Source organism: Ailuropoda melanoleuca, chromosome 4 (genome assembly GCF_002007445.2).
Source record: "Ailuropoda melanoleuca isolate Jingjing chromosome 4, ASM200744v2, whole genome shotgun sequence".
Lineage (NCBI taxonomy): Eukaryota > Metazoa > Chordata > Mammalia > Carnivora > Ursidae > Ailuropoda > Ailuropoda melanoleuca.
Genome location: NC_048221.1, coordinates 53971960 through 53993353, shown reverse-complemented (window position 1 = coordinate 53993353; position 21394 = coordinate 53971960). Strand labels below are relative to the sequence as shown.

The 21394-nt window shown below is 53.9% G+C and overlaps 1 protein-coding gene across 2 annotated transcripts in view; it reads right to left on the bottom strand.

The window, feature by feature from the left end:
* Positions 1 to 21394, bottom strand: part of WNT7A (Wnt family member 7A) — an 87338-nt gene that overhangs the window by 24580 nt on the left and 41364 nt on the right. The window lies entirely within an intron of this gene.

Here is a 21394-nt window from a genome sequence, read left to right as displayed (position 1 = left end):
CCAGACCTGGATTCAAATCCTTCTCACCTCCGACCTCTGTGTCCTTCCACCTGGAGCCCACTTGCTCCCCCGGCCCCTCCCAACTCCTATCTGGTGCTTACATTGGTGCTCAGATCAGTTCAGGCCAGTCCAGGGCACACAGAGGTTTCTCTTTCACCTGAACAGGTTTTTTCTTATTCTACTTTAAAAATTTTTTTAAAGATTTTATTTATTCATTTAAGAAAGCGAGAGCGAGAGCAAGAGAACAAGCAGGAGAGGGGCAGAGGAAGTGGGAGAAGCAGACTCCTTGCTGAGCTGGGAACCCCCCAGGAGGGATTGGATCCCAAGACCCAGGATCATGACCTGAGGCTAAGGCAGACTTTTAACCGACTGAGCCACCCAGGCAGCCCTGGCCTGCACAGGTTTAAAAATCATTATTGAACCAATATTTAAAAACCAGCAGAAAGACCTCCAGGGTTGGTTGGTTGGTTGGTTGGTTGGTTTCTGTGTTTTGGCAAACCGAAAGGGCATCTGGCAACTCTAGGGTGAGATTCAAATCATTTACTAACCAGTACGGCTAAGGGCTGACCTACTGGGAGGGAAGCTGGCCACAAATGCCCGCATGGCAGCTCTGTTCACCACAGCCTCTGCCAGCGCTGTCACGTGGCAGCAACACCTGGAGCTGTCCCAGCAGCTGCCTCCTCCACAGGCTGGCATCCCTCAATTTGCCACAGTCCCCACCACTCCATATTGCCTCCCAATCTCAAGTATGTGTTTTCAGAGTTCAGCTGGTTTGACTATATCTTCCGGGCACGGTGAGCACCCAAGGCTGGGAACCGTGGCTCTGATTTAGTCCTCCCTGGTGGCTTTCCCTGACCTCCAAACTATATGGTGTGCCTCTTCTTATGAGTTCCCAGTTCCCCCGGGGGCTCCCACTGCCATGGCACTGAGACGCAGCACTGTACGGGGAACGAAAAGCACAGATGCTGGATCCTGGGTTTAAATCCCAGATCAAACATGAACCTGCTGTGTGCCCTTGGGCAACTTCCTTGAGTCCTCTGTGCTGCAGTTTCCCTTTATGCAAGATGGGGTGATAATTGTAATTAATCGTAATCATACAGTGAAAATACTTGACAGCAACAGAAAAGAATGAACTAACACACACAAGAACAGATCTCTAAGGTGTAATGCTGAGTGAAAGAAGTTGGATGCCAAAAAGACCATACTGTGTGGTTCCACTGATAGGAAGTTCAAGGACAGGCAAAACTATGGCTGGGTTTCGTTCATCTTTACATACGTGGGCAGTGGGGTACAGATGGCCTGTGAGCCCTATTTTGCTGACCCCTGCCCTTGGAACATCCCTGCAAGCAAAGAAGGCGACATTTACCAACCCCCCGTGATACTGGATATTTAGGCCGGTTTCAGGTTTGGGTTGGTTTGTTTTTTTTAATCCTTTTCCTCCCTCCCTTCTTTTAAAAAACTATATCATAGAAGGAAATATCTTCATCTTCGAAACTAAAGCTTCTCTTCCTTTCTCATCATCTCCAGCCTGATTTTATCCCAATAGACATTTATGAAGCTCCAAATGTGTACCAGGCACTGGGGTGGGGATGTACTAGTGAGCATGTTTCTGGGTCACAGCGTATGAGCATTTTCTCGGTCTTCATCTGGGCTGTCAAATTAACTTTGCCTGTTATACAGTGAAAAAAAGTGGATTAATGAGTAAATGACTGAACATTTATTAATCACCTGTACACGCACTGGGCCCATGCTTTTGGATGTGGCATTATTTAACTCCATGAGGTTAGTAAGATGCCATTTTACAGGGGTAAAAACTGAGGCTCAGCTAAGTCCTGGAGCCGGTCTGTGGGGCATTCAGAGGCAAGGGTCTTTCTGCTGAGGGCTGTGAATCAATTGCTGTGGCTGCTTACTTGCTTTGTGACCATGGAAATGTCACCGCCCCCCCTCCCCCCCCCCGCCGGGCCTCAGCTGCCTTCACTGAAACATGGAATGAAGGCAATTCCATCTTTTTTGGCAAAAGTCAGGGCGCTGGCTTTTGACATTCAAAAGATAGGACATTCGGAATCAGACATTCAAAAGATAGTCATTAGTTCTGCCTCTGGGCCTGTGCCGGTGCAGGTGCTGGGGACACAGAGGTGACAAAATATGGTTCCTGTCTCCAAGGATAGGCTTGTGTTCAGGGTCCTCCCAGTCGTAAGAGCTGTGCTTCCAGGAGGAGGTGACCAGTGCTTGGGTCAGTGGACTCCGCAGGAAGGGAACAGCACCCCGTTTCAACCACAGTATCTGCAATCAGATGAGCCAGCAATGCCACAAGCATCCGGAATGTTCAGGGACAGAGATTCCAGTTGGCTGAATGCTCGGATTGCAGGACACCTAGTGTGACCGAGCACCTACTGTGCGCCGGCACCCTCACACGCCCTACACACCCGTGGTGCAGCTGCCACGTGGTGAGCACCCCCAGATAACACAGATGTCCCTCTCGGTTGTCAGTGAGGCCGTAATTCCTAAGCGTCTGGCCCTCCTTCCCGCCTTGGCCTGAGACCCTGGGAAGAGAGCAAAGCTCAGCAGTGTGGCGATGCGCTTCCGGGGCAGGGTTAGGCAGCAGGTTCCGGCTGCGATTTCAGCGCAGGCGCAGATTTCAACACACACATGCCGGAGAACGCTCAGAGCAGATTCTGACAGTACGGAGGCTGCAGGGCACCTGGAACCCTCATTGTGGCCGATGGGTGTGCCTACACTGCACGGTGTCTAATAAGACATGCTGACCTATGGCTCAGAAATGTCACTTCCAAGGCATACACCTGAGAGAATGAAATGCTTGTGTGCACGGGAAACAGGTTCAAGGACATTCATAGCAGCAGCACTGATGGGCATATGGACAGCGCCCAGTGTGGACTCATGGTATCTTCACACTGGGCGCTGTCCATCTGTCCAACCATGGTGGGATGGACAAGCTGAGGGGTGCACTCGGCGGGATGGTACAGGACAGTGACAGTGAACAGACACAGCAAAGCACACCAATGGAGGTCAAGCTCAGAAATACAGTGGGGAGGGCAAAAAGCAATCGGAAAAGACATCCACCGAATAAGTTCATCTATACCAAGTTCAAAGGTAGGCAAAAGCGGATTGTATTGTTCAGGGGCACCTACAGAGGGGGGAAGTATCATAAGAAGTCAAGAAATGAGAGTCACAAATATCAAGACAGTGGCTGTCTCTGGGGTGTGGTGTGAGGGGCTGTGGTTGACAAGGGTCACCTGGGGCACTTCTGGGGTGCTGGCAATGTCTGTTCCTTGATATGGGTGCTTTATAATTCTTCTTTTAAGTCAACGTAGGTGTCCTCTGTGCTTTTTTGCACATAAGCTGTATCTCACACTTTATAAAAATGCAATGGTTCCAACAGCCACTAAGCACATAGGGTGACTAGCATCATTAGGAATCAGGCAAATGCAAATCAAAGTCGCAATGAGATACCAGTTCACACCCTCTAGGCTGGCTGGCAGAAGAACACAGATGTAGCAAGTGTTGGCAAGGGTCCAGAGAAACGGAAACCTCCACACACCGCTGGTGGGAATACGAAATGGAGCAGCCCTGGGGAAAACTATCTGGTAGTTCCTCAAAATGTGAAACATTGGGTTATCATATGGCCCAGTGCTATGACCTGAATGTTTGAATCCCACCCCCCAAATTCACGTGTTGAAATCCTAACCCCCCCCCCAACCGCCCCAGGGAGACAGTAAGTGGAGCCTTTGGGAAGTTCTTAAGTCATGAGGGTGGAGCTGTCATGAATGAGATGAATGCCTTATCAAAGATTCTCCAGAAGGACCCCTGAGGACACAGCAAGAAGGCTCTGGCTTTGAACCAGAAAGCTGGCCCTCACCAGAAGGCGACCATGCTGGTACCTTGATCTTGGACTTCCAGGCTCCAAAACTGTGAGACATAAATGTCTGTTGTTTACAAGTCACTCAGTCTGTGGCACTTTGTTATAGCCTCCTAAAAAGACTAAGACACCCAACCAGCAATTCCGCTCCTAGGTATATACTCAGTAGAAATGAAAACATACGCCCATACAAAAACTTGTAAACCAACGTGAACGGCAGTATTCTTCATAATCGCCAAAAAGTAGAAACAACCCAACTGTCCATCAACTGATGAATGGATAAACAAAATGTGGCACAGCCACACAACGGAACATTATTCAGCCGTGAAAAGGAATGAAGTGCGGGCACCTGCTACAACATGCATGGACCTTGGAAGTATTATGCTCAGTGACAGAATCCAGACACAAAAGACACAAATTGTACAATTGTCTTTATAGGCGATGTCCAGAATGGGCAAATCTATAGAGACAGAAGGTAGATTAATGGTTTGGGAAGAGGCTGGGGGAAATGAGTGACTGTTAGAGGGTACAGGTTGCTTTCTGAGGTAGTGAAAATATTGGAAAATTATGATGGTTGAACATATCTGAGACTATGTTAAAAAATGTTGAACTGTATACTTTAAATGAGTGTACTAGATGGTATGTGAATTATACCTTAATGGAGTGGATTTTTTCCGAAGGCCCTGGAAGGTTTTAGTGAAAAAGCAACAGGTTGTATTTTTGAGGCTGTGGCACCAACTGTTTTCGTGTGGCGGATGCTGGGCCAAGAGCACCAGTGCCGGAGGTCAGGCTCCGGGGTCAGGCTGGGTGCAGCTGCCACTCCCGCTGCATGCAGCCTCCCGCACATCGCCTCCCTCTTCCTGTGAGGCCACAGCTGGCCTGAGGCCATGGTAGTATTTGTGTGGGCCCCTAATCAGATGATGTCCAGCCTGTTAACCCTGCAAACTCTGCGTTTTCAGAGTCTCAGTGATTGCTTTATATCTGCGCTAAGCTGGGCATAATCACAGCCGCGCTGGCCAGAACTGGCCACCCAGATGGGCATCCGGATGGGCACCCAGCCCTCTCCCCGAGGCAGGGGACAACAGCAGAGGAAACAAGTGTGGGACAAAGCCACATTCTTTGCACCCCCTGCCCCCACCCCCGGAGGCCAGGCTGGCTCTCAGCTTCTCTGCTGTCCAGAGGGACTTCAGGGCTCCCTTTACACTGGAAGAGTCCGGATTGCGATTCAGGGACATGTAGTTGGAGGGTCTGCGGGCTCTAAAATGACACAACTGCATGCATCTTCCCAGTGCTTGGCACAGAGCAGATGCCCAGGAAATGCCCAAAGGTAAATTCACCAACAAGGTGCATTCAAACTATTCCACAGCCAGCATGCAGGGAGCCTGAGCAACCCCCCTGAATGTTCAGGGTTCCAGGCTGGATGGAGGGGAAGTTCGGAGGATCCCAGGAGCAGCTATGATGTGGGGAGGGGCGATCAGAGGGCTTGGGGCAGCTGGGACGGACCCATGTCAATATTTTATGTCCCTGGTTGCACTGGTGGGTTCCAGCTTACAGCGCGGCCTCACAAGACTGCTTGCGGTCTGCCCTTTACCATCCTGTGACACACAGATGCCGATGCAACAGCAAAGTAAAGGAGAAAATAAATCCGTGAGGCCCGGTCTAGCATCCCAGAGTGTCTCTGGAGAACACGGAGTTGTCCCGCCTCCCACCCCACCGGTGGCGTGGGCTCCGAACACAGCAAGGGGCCTCAGATTAGTGGGCTGGGGGGACGTTGGGGGAGACAAGAAGCGGCTGCTACAGGGTTCGCGTTTTACCTGCTGAGGGGAACGTGTTCCCTTCTCTTCTCCACCTGTGGTCGCTTGTCGGCTAGGAGATGGGATTTATCGTGAATGGACGGGGAAGCCAGTGGAGGCCAGGAACACGAGTCAGGATTTATAAAGACCTCATAGCAGTTATAACAAACGAGCCTGTCTGTGCAGAGAGACTGCGTGTGGGGGGGGGGGCGGGGGTGTATGCGAGATCTCTGTACCTTCCGCTCACTTTTGCTGTGAACCTAAAACTGATCTGAAAAATAATCTATTTTTAAGCGAAAGATCTCAGAAAAGAAGTTGTATGCAGGGACGGTGTCCAGTGCTGAGACGGGGCTGTCTCTGCTGCTGACTGGCCGGGTACCCTCGCTGGCCCTCAGTGTCCCCATTTTGAACTCAAGCTTCTGAACGAGATCATTTCCAAAGCTGCTTCTGACGCCGTCTCTCTGTCTTCCGGCTCTGTCTTGGCTTTGTATCCATACTGCTCTCTAACCTGATACAGTGTTTCCGGAGCCCTGTCTGATTTTCCTGATATTCCCTGGGAGATGGCTGCTATCATCCCACTTCACAGGTGAAGAAAGTGAGGCTCAGAGAAAGGGAAGGACTTAAGCAAGATCAGAGTGTGTGTCTGTGCGTCTCTCCAGACCACTGCCCATGCTTCTGCCTCTGGCTTCATGCCGCAGAAGACTACCCGGCCCCTGACCATCGCTATTGGTGACTGGTTGGTTGGGCCTGGTGCATGTGGGTCATGGGACAGTTTGAATGCAGCTGTCACCTCCAAGTGGGCCTGACCAGTGGAAGCACTGGTGGGAGATTAGAGGGCAGGAGGGACGTCCTGACAAATACTCCTCCTGCTCGCTCCTCACTGGGCCCCTCCTTTTCATCTCCCTAGAAACACATTTCATACCTGTTAGGGTCACTCCCTATTTCTCCCTTCCCCTCAGTCTCAGGCAGCCACTACGTAGTGTTCTGTCTTTATGATTTGCCCATTCTAGACATTTCACATAAATGGCACCATACAATAGGTGGCCTTTTGAGGGTCTAGTTTCCTTCGTTCAGCATGTTTTCAAGGTCCATCTGTGTAGCATGGTGTAGCATGTAGCAATACGTCCTTCCTTTTCGTGACTGAGTAATACTCTGTTGTGTGGCTATGCCACACGCTGTCCCCTGTTCATCAGTTGCTGGACAACCATCCCTTCCTAAACTGTCCTTAATTTCCTAGTCCGAGTGCGCCCAGTGCACTGGCCGTGACCCCAGCGGCCACATGCCACTCCTCAGAGGTGAGCTGAGAACGAGCCCCTTCCTCTTGACTGCCAGGCCCGTCTGTGCCCACCTCGTGGCTCTGGCCCCTGTTCCTTGCCCGGCTAATCTTTACTGCCATCTCAGAGGCTCGACCCAACAATTCCACCACCGGATATGCACCCTTTAGAGAAGCTCACACATGCGCCAAATGACCAAGTGCCTCACGGAGGCGTTATCTGAAATATCAGAAGGCCGCAGAATCAAAAGATCCACCAGTGGGGACAGGTTATATAAATTCTGACACTTCTGTAAACTGGAATGTCCTGCAGCTGTTAAAGAGAACAGGGCAGTTCTGTACTTACTAATGAAGGCTGATCTGCAAGGGACACGGTGAAGAGAACAAAGCAAGAAAAGTACGTGTGAGGAAGAAAAGATGTGTGCATTGGTGTTAGTAAGAGCACAGAATAATATCGCTGGAAGAATACCTGAGAAATTGGTAAGCATGGCTACTTCTGGGGAGGGCAGCCAGTGCCAGGGGTCTGGGGAGACAGGACCCTTACTTCTCATGGGATTGCCTTTTGAATATGCTCTCATGTCAGAAAAAAGTCACCTCATCCAAGAAGCCTTCCTTGATTGTCAGTGACTCCCTCATGGTCTTCATGGCTGTCCGAGGCTATTGATACCTGTCACCCTAGCCCAGTGAGACTGTCCACCTGTCAGCATCTCCCACCTGGCCGGTGGGTCTTTGTGGTGGACACGGAGATATACCATTCAGATGCCCCTTCAAGGGAAGTCTTGCATCAAAGCTACAGCTAGTGATGTGCTAGTAAATTGGCTCAGGGGAAGAAAAAAAAAAGCCCTTTTGTACCTTTTGTAGTGTTTGCTAATTTCTTTGGGATAAATGTTCCTATCATGGCTGATTTTAAGCTACGAATGATTTAACAATCGGCTCCAAATCCCTGCATCTCTAACACCGGGTCTTGTGAGCCCGTGGGAGCCAGCTCCAGCGCGTCATGGGACGGGGAGTGGAATCAGCATAGAGCCCCCAGCTGTCAGACAGTCCAGGGCCTGGCCCAGCTACAGAACTGCGGCCTCCCCGGGTGGGCCGCAGCCAGAGCCTGAGAGAGGCGGGGTAACAGGTCTGACCCGCTCCAGAGTTGTTCCCAAGGCTTTGTCTGGCTAACATCGCGGCACCACCCCGGCCCCGTCCTGCTGCTCCCCTTCCCCTTTGCTGAGCGCTGCTGAAGGCTTGGACCTGCAACTCCATCTCAGCCTCTGCTTCTGGAGAACCCCACCTGTGACACTCCTCGGAGGCTGGGGCCAGGACACTCACCTCCACCTCCACCTCCCCGGCCTCTGGCAGAGAAGCCCGGCTTGGAGAGGGTACTGACCAGTAGGAAGCAGAAAGAAGGACCTAGTGCATGCCCGTTCAGGTTCATTCACTGACTCGTTTTGCATTGAGCACCAACTGTGTGCTGTTTGGTATCACCTCTGCAGCAGGGGCCCTGGGAGGACCGTGATGTGGGGAGATGCTATCCCCGCCTTCTCTGGGCCTGCAGATCCAAGCCGGGAGCAGCCATCATAACCCTCCGGGATCTAACTAAAACGTGGTGCGTTCTATGAAGGAGTGGAACAGAATGCAAAGGAAAATTTGATCCAAGAGTAGCTGCTCTTCTGTGCAGCTCCAGGAAGCCTCCCCCAAGAAGGCAAAGGCTGAGCTGGAGGCCAAATAACAGGAAGGATCCAATAGAGTCAGCCAAACTTAGAGGGAGGGGGAAAGGGCATCTCAGACCAGGACACAACACATGCCAAGGCCCGGAGTTAGGAGGGATGGGGCCTGCCACGAGAGAAATGCGAAGGGGCAGGGGGGCTGGCCACTCAGGGCAAAGAGGAGCCTAGATCACCCGCAAGCCAAGGGGTGCCACTGAGGGCCTTTCAGGCAGGGGAGTGGCAAGGACCGAATGATACCTTTACAGATCATTCCAGACAGAGCAGAAATTAGGTTAGAGAAGGTCAGACCGGCAGGATGGAGATGTGGAAAGAAACCGTCCCCATCACCCAAGCCAGAGACAACGGTGGCTCTGACATAGATGGTGGCAGGAGGGGATGAGAGGGGAAAATCAGCAATACTTGGTGAATGATCCATGGGGAGACTCTCAGGGGCCCAAGGCAACTCACAGGCCTCTCATGGATGCGGAGACTGTGCACTGAAACAAGGAACCCAAAGAAGGACCAGGCTAGAGGAAGAGCATGCATTGAGAGCATGATGGGGAAATTTCTGGCACCATGAGTTGCCCGGAAGAGGGGCATCTGGGGAACCTTTTGGTGCCACTGATATCTGGCCCTAGTCAGCATGGATGCCCACAGGAGATAATGTGACTAAAGTCCCAGTCAGGATTCAGTCACTTCCACAGACTAAAACATGTGGTCGAAACCAGTCAGAAGTGAGGTAAACACCTATAATCTTTGGTATTAAAAAAAAAAAAAAGATAACAAAAGCAGAGGATAGGAGAGACTAAGAAAGACTGAAAGCTTTCCATGACCACAAGTTCAATATGAACTAATAAGCTACTAAAACACCTGAGGTCATATTAACTGAGGTCTGGGGCCCACAGTAAGGGAGGAGATTGCTATGTGATTTTCAGAACTGAGCTATACCCCAGCAAATGGACAGACAGTATGTGTAGGGGAAAGGGCTGGAGACCCCATACCGAAGGAACTGGAGCTGCTCAGCCTAGAGAAGACAGTTTCTGGGTGTCTTTGGTCACTGCCCCACCTGCTCTGCAGGCCTGTGCTGGGGCTGGGTGAGTAGGAGGGACTGTGTATCTATCCGGAGTGCAGAACTGGGACTCCAGGGAGAGAGAAGTCACAGGATCCCTGCTCAGTGAGACGCCAGGCCTCCTCACCAAGCTGACCAGACCTGGATGGGGGCTGCTGGGGAGGTGATGAGCTCCCCAGCCTGGAGAGTATGGCAGCAGCAGCTGGGCTGTGCAATGGGGATTCCTGCACAGGGTAGGGTGGGGCTACTGTCAATCTGCTTCTCTGGCCCCCAACCCGACCCCAAATCTGTGTGGACAGCAGGAAGGATTTTCCACACCGCTGGAGGGAGAAAAATCCATCTCTTTCTGACAGGTCCCCCAGGAAGTGCCAACAATGTACTAGGTGCTGCCCAGAGCCCAAATTACCCAGGGCAGGATTCTTAGGCCTGGGAGGGGCTTTGGGAGAAACTTGGCTCCAGAAAACTCCTTGATTCATAACACCAAATAGATACCATTGGAATGGGCCTCCTGGGCCATGGTAGACTCTTGGGGCTGCCCAGAGGATCTGGGGATGAGTTTCTAGGAGGTGGAAGGGGTTCTGAGGGGAGGGAGGTCGGACAGCGACCTCGGGCTCCACCCAGTCCAGCCACATGGCACTCCTGTGACAGGGAGTCTCGGTCACCCTCCGAAGCATTCTGAGGGGCATCGAATTTTTAAAAACCAAAAGCTGTTTCTCAGCATTGACGTCCACTGCTCCCCCTCACAGACTCTCCCACACTGAGGCCACTGGGAAGACCATGAAGGCCCCGCACGGTCCAGGAGGATATCCCACGTCACAGCGGTCCACGGCTCCTGCCACGCCCTCCTCCAGGCACGTAGCTCTATTCATCCCCCCATGGTCTGACCCCTCCCCAACCCTTCAAGGGCCGCCGAAAATGGCCCTCTTCCTGAGTAGCCTGCCCTGCCCACCGAATGTCGGCAGGACTCGGCCGGCACGGATTTCTCCTGCTCCCAGTGCCCTTCTCCCTGTGCCTTGTTTCACAGCAAGGCCGCTGCAGCCTTCGGAGCTCTGCGAACACTGACTCCTCAGTGAGGCTTTCCCAGCCACCCCGACTACAGTCATCCTGTCAGCGATGCCTCCCAGCTCCTGCTGGTCATCCCTCCCAGTTCCCACTGCTCATCCCTCCCAGTTCTCACTGCTCATTACCCTCAGTTCTGACTGCTCATCCTTCTCAGTTCCCACTGCTCATCCCTCCCAGTTCCCACTGCTCATCCTTCTCAGTTCCCACCAGCTATTACTCTCAGATCCCACTGCCCACTGCTCCCAGATCCCACTGTTCATCCCTCCCAAATCCCACTGATCATCCCACACAGTTCCCACTGCTCATCCCTCCCAGTTCCCACCAGTCACTACTCCCAGGTCCCACTGCTCACCCTTCCCAGTTCCCACCAGTCATTACTCCCAGATCCCACTTCTCACCTCTCCCAGTTCCCACTAGTCACTACTCCCAGGTCCCACTGCTCACCCTTCCCAGTTCCCACCAGTCATTACTCCCAGATCCCACTGCTCATCCCTCCCAGTTTCCACCAGTCATTACTCCCAGATCCCACTGCTCATCCCTCCCAGTTCCTACCAGTCATTACTCCCAGATCCCACTGCTCACCTCTCCCAGTTCCCACCAGTCATTACTCCCAGGTCCCATTGTTCATTGTTCTCAGATCCCACTGCTCACTGCTTATGGTTCCCATTGCTCATTGCTTCCAGATTCCACTGGTCATTGCCAAGGATAGGATCTTGACTCAAGCCAGTCAGGGCCAATCAGAACAAGTCCTAGGGATTCCGTATGAAGAAAAGATAAGAACTTTTTGGTTATTTCCCACCAGATGTGAAGAAGGACTGCAGGGGCCAGAGCTATGGATAGGCATCTTGCAATCATATGGGTGTGAAAATGGAGTTGACTGGGAAAGCAGAGTTGAGAAAAAAAGAGAGGGTGATGGGTATATGCAACCAGTTCCTAGGAATATCATCTGCATCCTGGATCAAGCTGGACCTGAATGCATTACCCAGGACCATTCAGTTCCATGAACTGATGAATTTCCTTTGATTTGAAGCTGGCTTGAGCTGGGTTTCTGTCTCCTATATCTTAAAATATCCTGATACACAGCTCCCTTTATCTGTGTAGGAAGGAGAGATGCTTTTGTAAAGCTGATAGACAGTCGATGGGTTTTAAGTCACAGAATGGAGCAGATCTGGGGGAGCCAAAGACTGGTTTGCTTGAAAGGGCCTTGGGGAGGCCAGGACCTTGAGGGCTGGAGACTGAGGTTAGCTGGGTATCTGCTGCTTCCTCTCCTTTGACCCCTCCACTGTTGGCCAGCTGGCTCCTCTGCAGGAGGGGTCAGTTCTGGACCATTTGCACCCCAGGTGATGAGCAGTGACTCAGGCAATCAGACTCGGTCTCTACATGACAACATGTTGTGATGGAAAGCAGCCTAAAGCTACCTAGGTAGCCCAAGAGCCCTGGTTCAAATCTTACCTCTGGTCACCGCATGCCAGTGATGACAGAAATGACCAAAGGGAGCAGGGCCCACTTCCTGTCTGGCTGTCCATTTCCACATCACAACCAGCCTGCCTCTGACCACAGAAGATGAAAACCCAAGATACCGCTTGATAAAAAGAGAGGCCTGAGAGTGACTTCTCGTTTACTATCTTTGGATGCTGTGATGTGAGAGCATGTTTCCTGGAGCTTAGGCAGCCATGTTGTGACCAAAAGATGAGAGAACCAGAGGCCGACAAAGTGACAATGGCAGACCAGCAGGAGGGAAACAACCCGGGCCCTCGAAGAGATTGGTGAGCCTCTGAAAAAAAAAACGTCATCCAGATTTTACTTTGCAAGAAAAAGCCAAGCCCTATCATTGCAACCACTCCTACAAGATGTTTTGTTACTTGTAACCAAATGCAACCTCAATGATTCACTCCTTCTTGTAAAGTAGGAGCAAGTCGTTCCTCAGAGGGAACAGTGGGGATTAAATGGGAGAAGAGCAATCGGGGCCTGCTGCAGGGCATCTCACACAGCAGCCCTAGCCTGTGTGAGTTTTCCTGTTCCGTTCACGGATGCTGGGACGCATGGGCAAGCCCTGGAAGGGCACAGGCGGGGGGCAGTGGTGTGGGGTGAAGGAGCCATCTGCGGGAGAGCCTGGTGCTGCCTCTACACTGCTGTGTGGCTCTAGGCAAGTCCCTTTCCTTCTCTGGGCCTTGGTTTCCCCCACCTGTACAACGAAGGGGCTACAGAAGGATCTCCAAGAGAGAAGACAGGGACACAGAGGGCCAAGGAGGATAGGGGTGGGAAGGGGAGCAGTTAGCTGAAACTTGCCACATTCTCCCAGGTGTCCCCAGGTATGTGTCAATTTCAGTGTGGTGCCCTAGCCACACAGACACGGAGGGCACTGTGAGTGCTGAGTGAGCCCCTCTAAAGAGGCTCTGGGCCTTCATCCTCCCTCCCGCCTCCTCCCACAGCTAGGCCGACTCACCCCAGAAATCTGTCTTGTTGTAAACACCCCCAGCCCAGCTCCTGAAGCTTGTCTGTGCTGCTGGCACCCGGCACAGGAACCCAGGGCATCTTTATGAAGCCCCCGAGTTGGCCAACTCTCCTCCCCACACACCACCCACTCCCGGTGCCTGCAGGGTCTCCCCCCATCCGTGTTAGCGCTGGTGCTTGCTCCCACTCTCAGATCCTAACTACCCTTTCCCCAGGACACCTGGTTCCAGAACCTTCTCTGGACAAACCCCGAGTGAGCTGGATCACCTGGGAATGCTGTCCATTGGTCAAGGAGAGGCACAGAAAGCAGGGGGCAGGTCTGCGGGGCACGGAGGCCTCATCTCCCCAGGGCCGATGTTTGGTTTCCACAGAAAGGAGGTGACCTGAGGCAGGATGGTCACCTAGTCCTGCCGGTGTCCTCTCCCAGGCCTCCATGCCCTAGCCACCCCAAGTAGCATGTGACCCAAACCACCTGCATCAGCTGAGCTGAACACTTGTCCCTCATCCTCTGTGTGTGATAAGGGGTCCCCCTTACTGCACATGGGCCACTACCTCATGGCACATTCCCAAGGAGCCCGACAAGATGGGGGCCCTGCTGGCGTCAAAGCTGGCTCCCTTGCTCACCTCCCGTAAGAGCCTAGGTGTGCTGGGCAGTCTGTCTGCCCCCTTCTCCAGCCCAGAGGGTCGCCTGTGAACACTACACCCATGGGCCCCCGTTCCCCAGCCTCTGGTCAGGTCCAGCCAGTGAGAGACCCCGCAGAAGGCTGGAGGGCAGGAAGAAAGAGAGGCTGGGACACGTATTCCCCAGACTCCCTCTCTGTGGGGCCATATGGTGGCTCTCACTGCGCTCCCCTACCTGTAACCACGGCTCCTCTCCTCCAGCTATACTCTCTCCGGTGACATGTTCCCTTCCCTGCCGCTTCAGCCCTCCAGGGAGTAAGAGCTCCCTAGTGTTGCCCAGCAGGCCTCACGGGATTCCCCGAATGCTGCCCACACCCCTTGCAGCAATCCCTTCATTACACTCTCTTCTGTTACCTGTGTCATCTACCAGACCCTGGCTGGGACACTGGTGGGTAAGGTATACCGCCTCTGTGAGCCTTGGTTTTGTCTCCTCATTCAGTGGAACTCACCCCCTGGTGGCAGGGCCAGGACTGAATGACCAAAGGTCTAGTGCCAGGCCGGAGGAGGCGCTCGGAGACGCGGCTGCTGTTACTCCGACTTGTTACATTATTTACAGTGCGGCATGACGTTTTGTGTTGGCCTTGGATTAAAGTAGGGACAATTTCTCAGAAAAGAGCTCCGGACTGGCTTCCCGCCCAAGCTTCACCGATTCCTCCCACCAGACCGTGAGCCCCATGAGGGCAGGAAACCATGTTCAACCCCCGTAAAAGCCACTCACTTCGTTCAGCTGCTGTTCTAAATGCTTCACATACAGCAGCTCACTGGCCCGGCCCAGCAAGCCCCCGGCGGACTTATTATCCTCTAGGCGTCCTACAGGCGAGGAAGCCAGGCACAGGGAGTCCCAGATAGGAAGTGTGGGGACGGGTCTTCCACTGCAGGCAGTCTGCCTTGGGAGCTCTGTGGGGCAGGTGAACAGAAGCCAGGCCAGGGCCAGGATGGCCTTGTTCTCTGAGGCTACGGTCCGCAGGGCGGGTTTGTGTGGTGGGCACTGTGCTGCCCACCTGGGTCCTCCTCCAGGACTCATACTCACTGCCCCTCCGCCCGGGCGGTGGCCGCTGATCCTCCGGGGCAAGCTCCTCCGAGCCGCTCTCCCAGCATGGAAGCCACCTCACCCAGGGTCATGCCACTCCTCAGGGCAACTCCAGCCAACGACAGCTTGATGCTGGCTACAAAGACCCGGTCTCCCTGTCTCAGCCGGGGACACCTCTAAAGGGCCACTGCAGCCCCAGAGCGTCTCGTGGGACCAGCCGAAGCCTCTGCTGGGGCTACAATACAGCCCACCTGCTCTCCCTTGCTTCCTTACAGGTGTACCTCCCCGGAGCCCTTCCTGGAAATGCCCTGCACGCGAATTTCCACGTCAGGAGCCCTTTCCAGCGGCCCTGATCTAAGGCAGAGTGTAACTCAGTGGGCAGCTGGCCGTGCCCCCTGGAGACCACAGGTGTGAGCACGGCCCCGGGAGGAGAGGCTGCAGGCTGCCAGCCCACAGTCAACACCGCCTGCCCCTCCTCCTGCTGGTCGTCCCCCTCCTCCTGCTGGTCCTCCTCCTCCCTGTCCCCTCTTGCCCCTCCTCCTCCAGTTCCTTCCCCTCCTCCGGCTCCTCCCTCTCTTGCTCCCCTTCCTCCCCCTCTTGCTCTCTGCTCCTCCTCCTCCCCGAGCTCCCCTCCGCTTGCGTGTCAATCCATCACAAGCAGAAAGCTGCGTGCGTGTCATTCAGCTGCAGCTGTATTCCTCTGGGCAACTCAGATGAAAGAGAGGAAAAGGCAGCTTTTTTTGGTAAACATTTGGAGTATTTTCTTCTCAGCCACATTCTTTAAGTCATATTGGGTGCACTGACTTCAAGCAAATATTCCTGTCTGCTGCGGGTGGGGACGGCAGGGGCAAAGCCACGTTCCGTAGAACAGAGCCACTGGAATGCAAGCAGGTTAGCCCCGACTGCGAGGCAGGCACAGCGTCTGGCCAGGGCCTCAGGACAAGGAATGTCAACCCAAACCGGAGAGAGAAGTTTCCTGGTCTAGACTGGGACCTTCTGAAATTCAGTGCTGGCCAGGTTTCAACTGCTCCAACACCATCTACGGCTCCCTGTTGTTGGAGTAAAAGCCCAGTATTTTCTCTGGCTCTCCAGGCCTCCACGAACTTGGCCTCTGCCCAGCTCTGGGGACTTGAAGGAAGCCACGTCTCAGGTATAAACACCCCCTCACCCCTAGACTTGTCTCCTTCTAGGTTCCCACTCTCCCCAGTACACCTGTGTGCCCCCGCACAGAGTCACACACGCCCAAACACACCCCACGTGTTACATGCACACGCGTCCCCGCATATGCTTAACCCCCAATGATATCCACGCTGTTCATGCCCTCACAGTCACTGACACACACTCTGTCACACGTGTGCTCACACTCGCCTGCTCCCTCACTCCCAGTCACATGCATGTCTATGCACACACACGTACACCAGCTCACACCACTCACCCCTGCAGAGCACATGCTCATATAGTTCCTCGCCCACCCAGACACACCACATACCCTCCTGCGCTCACACACACACACACACAGAGCTCCCCACACGCTCGCAAACAGACGCACATACACGCACCCCTCCTCGTACACGCTCACACACAGACATACATACACACACCCCACTCTCGCACACGTCATACACACATACACCCCACACGCTCGCACACGTACAACACACATACGACCCTCACACACACGCTTGTAGGCCTCATACACACACACACCTCCGCTCACACGTGCTCCACGCAGCACACACATCTCAGACGTGAGGGAACCCCGGTGGCGGAGGCCAGCAAACACGCCCCACTGTGCTCCTGGCCGGGGGCCCTGCGCAGGGCTCAGCTTTGCTTACCTACAATCATAGACTAGGACAACCCCTTCGAAGGGCTGTTGTGGGCATTTCAGGTAGAAACCCCGTTTCAGAGGTGGAGCAGACCAGCTCACGGCACTGCCTCCTCACTAACCCCAGCCCGCCTCTCCCAGACACGCTCTGCTTCTTTCTCATGAGCTGACTCACCCAGAGGGAGTGGGGTTGACCCAGGGGCAGGGGCTGCCTCCGATGGGGTCGGCCCGAGAGGTGGGGTCTGGGTGGGGGATGTGGACTGTGGCCGGGGGTGAGGTAGTCAGACGACCCCAACCATGGCATGAGGGGCAGGGAAGCCAGCAGGAGGGCGCTGGAGCCACTGAACCCACATGTTCCTCCCAACTTCCGGAGTATCAGTGAATTGGCCTTGGCATGCATGCATTCATTCATTCATTCAACCATTCATGCATTCATGCATTCGTTCTTTTCCTAATTCATCCTTCCACCACATGGTCATTTAATCCCTGGCCTGGGCTGGGCCCTGAGGCTGATGGCCAGGTGGGCAGAAAGAGGCAAGCCCCCCGCTCTCTGGAAGCTTCACTCTGGGTGGAAGGTGACCATGCATCCAGCTGACCCTCAGGCCGAGGCCAGCCCGCACCAACGGTGGTTCTGTAGGAAAGCACGCGCCTGCCCCTCCTGTGGTCCCAGCCGTTCTCCTCCCACAACCCGACTGGAAAATGTTTTTGAGACAATGGAGGAAGCTAAATCAGATGGGGTATCATACAATCTTGAGGAACTGTTCATGTTGTTCTGGGTAATAACAGTACCATTGTTATGTTTCTTAAAATTCCTTATTGACTAGTGAAATAACATGATGTCTGGGATTTGCCCTAAACTGTTCCAGTTTGGGGGAGTTGGGGTGGACACTAAAACAATGTTGATGGCTGGTGGCCAAATGTTGAGGTTGTCATAGCTGGGGGTTGGGTATGTGGGGTTCACTATATTGTTCTCTCTCCATCTACTGCCATCATACCCTGCTACCTCTGACCTCACCTCCTATGCCTTTGTCCACTGCAGTCCAGTTACAATGCGTTCCTTGCTGTTTCTCCAACACACCAGGGATGCTCCTGCCTCAGGGCCTTTGCACTTGTTGTCCCTCTGCCTGGAACATTCTTCCCCACCCTCTCTATATAGGGGTCCGTCCCTCCCTTGACCTTTGCTAAAATCTCTCCTTTCCAAGAACACTTTCCCTGACCCTGCCCTGGTTCACTTTGTTCCCTTCCGTTAGTAACTGACACGGCACACATTTTCTTTGTTTCGTTTCTCTGGTCTCCCACTGGAACATAAACCTCTCAAGGACAGGGACTTGGTCTGTCTGTTCCTGGCCTTGTCCGCAGCACCTAGGCTGGTGCCAGGACCGTAGCCGGTGATCAGAAAATACTTGCCGAATGAATGAGTGAGAGCAGTAATGGTGGAACCCAACTAGAGCGAGGTGAGGAAATACCCCCCTGCTCTGAGAACTGACATTGAGGAGGATGAGGCTGGACAAGAAGGAGGCAAGGCCAGGGCAGGCAGAGAGAACAGCATGGGCAAAGGCCCTGGGGCAGAAGGGAGCCGGGAGCATTCAAGACACGGGAAGAGGGCCAGCCTGGCTTCCTGATGGGACCAGGGCAGAGGGCAGGGGTGGGGGCAGAGGGGTTTGGTATTTGAGAAGCCCCCTCAGGTCGTCCTGTGGATGACAGCCCGGAGGCCTGAGCGGGTGCAGGAAGCAGTAAGATGGAGGCTCAGCCAGGCAGAACTGCAGATGAAGGGCAAGGAAGCTCCCAGAAGCTGAAGGGCTGCTTGGCCATTTTCCAGAAAAAGGCCCCTGTGAACCTGCTTTGGTGGTGAACCGGCCACAGCACCTGCCGCCCTTCCTGGCCCTGGCCAGCCCTACGAGGATGCAGAGCCCAAGCTCCCCCAGCACGGCCAGTCCATGCAGCCCAGCAGCCCCGTGCCTCTGCCTGTCCAGACCCTCCTCTCTTCACCCGGGACCTGGGCTCCTGCAGGGACAACCCTGAAGAGGGCGAACTTCAAAGACCCGTGGTATCTAATACAAGGACGGTGCAACGGCCAGACCAGAAACAGGCATCCACGCAAAACCTGGATGTGAATGTTCACAGCAGTGCTATTCACAGGAGCCCCAACGTGAAAAAACCCATGCGTCCCTCAGCTGATGGTGGATAAATATGCAAAATGGGGCATATTCGTACAATGAAATATTATTCAGCCATAAAAAGGAATGGAGGACTGACAGAGGCTCGACATGGATGGTCCTTGAAAACATGATGCAAAGTGAAAGAAGCCAGACGCGAATGATCCCCTCATGTATGATTCCATTACATGAGTTGGCAAATCCACAGAGAAAGAAAGCAGATTAGAGGTTGCCTGGGGCTGGGGGAGCCAGCAGTGCGGACTAACGTTCACTGCTAACAGTGGTTTCTTTGGGGGGTAAGGAAAACACCCTAAAGTTGTTATGGTGATGGTTGTGCAACTCTGTGAATCCCTTCTGTGCGCACCTCATGCCAGACCGCTCCGAACCCCACGACGTCCATGCCACCTCAGGGCCTTTGGGCTCCTATTCCCTCTGCCTGTGACACCCTTCCTCCAGTTCCTCAGCTCCAGCTCTGCTCCTCAAAGCAATCGTCGCTGGACAGCCTCTCCATGGAGCCCTGCGCTGTCCCCAGGGTAACCCCCTGTCATAGCACCCTGTTAACGTCCTCCCAAGCCCTTGGGGCACTTGAAGATGAGTGGTTGCCTCTCTCCTCCTTGACTAAATGTCAGTTCCAGAAAAGCATGGCCCTCATCTGCCCTGCTCAGGAGGCATCTAGAAGAGGCTTGCCTCACAGGAGATATTCCGCCAGCATTTGAATGCAATGCAGGAGTGACTGCGTGAGCATATGAGTGAGTTCATCCTGGATCGAGAGCCTCGCTGGCCATCTCCTTCACGGTGCGATCTTGTAGAAGAGACCCTGACTTCGTCCACAGAAGAGCAAGCCTGGCACCCCAGGGAGGGGCTCTGCGACAGGAGATGTTACGGATGGGTGCTCCGGAGCATGGAGGAAATACCCAGCAATGAGGTCATGCTGGTCGAACACGCCCTGTGCCCCTGGCCACCCCCAGATGAGCGGTCCTGACTCCAAAGAGGCCCTGCCCGGGTGCTCAGGTGCCAGTGAAGCCCTTTGAGCCCTTATCCCAGAACAGAAGTTCCCTTTGTGTTGGTGTCCGGGCACAGGAGCTGGTATCTGGGAGGGTGGGCTGGCCTGGCCTGAGGTTCCATGTTGCCCCACACATCCCAGAGGACATGGGCGCAGGGACACCTCCCCTGAGATATGCTTTTTCCTGCCCCTGATGGAGTCAGGTTTTTTCCAGCCAGGCGACTAGGAAAAACACCCTGGGTTATCTCTGTGCCAGGGCGGTTTCCAGAGGGGTGGGGTGGGGCCTCCCCCGGGGCCGAGGGGGGCCGGGATTGAGGCATACGCTGCTCTGAAGCTACAAGGAGCTGCCACCGGAGCTGAGACCCGAGGGCTCCGAGGGACCTGGCGTTTCGTCCCTGCCCCGCTATGGAGAGCTGCGTCATCTCGGCCGTCTCTGAGGCTCTGTCGGCACGGCGTGGGCCAGCCCTGTGTGTTCGGGGGAGTGTGAGTGAGCCTGGAAGATCTCCGAAACCACGTCACACCCAAGGAACTGCAGCATCTGACAGCAGAGAGAGGACTTTTCAACGTCCTGACCGGGAGTCCTAACTCTGTCGCCGCCGGGCTGGGCGACCACAGGAGCATCTCTTAACCTCTCTGAGCCTGGCTCTTCCACAAGAAAACTGGGGGTTAAGAACCACCACAGGCACCGTCTCAGGGGGGTGCTAACTGAGGCAGGGTAGGTGAGGTGCCTGCCTCACAGGAGGGATCTGGAGGACAGGGCTTCAAGGGGACCTGGTCAGTGCCACCAAATTTTTGCAGGACTGCTTCCTGCAGAGGATGCCAATGGGCCTGAGGACCTGGGGAGCAAAGCAGGCTCTTCCTGGTCATTTTGGAGGGGGCAGCTCCCAACTGAGAGCCTGCAGGACGGGCGTGGACTTGGAGGGAGAGGGCTCGCTCTCACCAGAGGTATGCAAGCCAGATTCAAATCTGCACCATCCAAAATGGGAGCCGCCGGCCCCATGAGCGTTCGAACTGTGGCTAGCCTGAACTGAAGTGTGCTGTGAGTGTAAAGCAAACGCCAAGACTTCAGACTTTTTTGCAGGAAAAAATAACGTAAAGTATCTCGGTATTTTCAGATTGATTGCATACAGAAATGCCAATATTTTAGGTGTATTAGATTAAGTAGAATATATAATTTAACTTCATGTCACCTTTTTAACCTTTTTGATGTGGCTGCTAGAAAATTTAAATTCCATACATGGCTCGTATTAATTTCTTTTGGACAGCTAGCCAGAATCCTTGCTGCTCAAAGAGTGGCCCCAGGACCAAGAGCATGGCCTTGTGGGAGCTTGTTGGAAATACAGATTCTCAGGCCCTACCTGAGACCTGCAGAATAGGAATTTGCATTTCCGCATGCTCCCTCGGTGATCCGTGTGCGTGTTTACGTTTGAGACGCCTTGCCGAAGCCTCGCTTGTAGGTCCGGGGGATCCCCCCTTT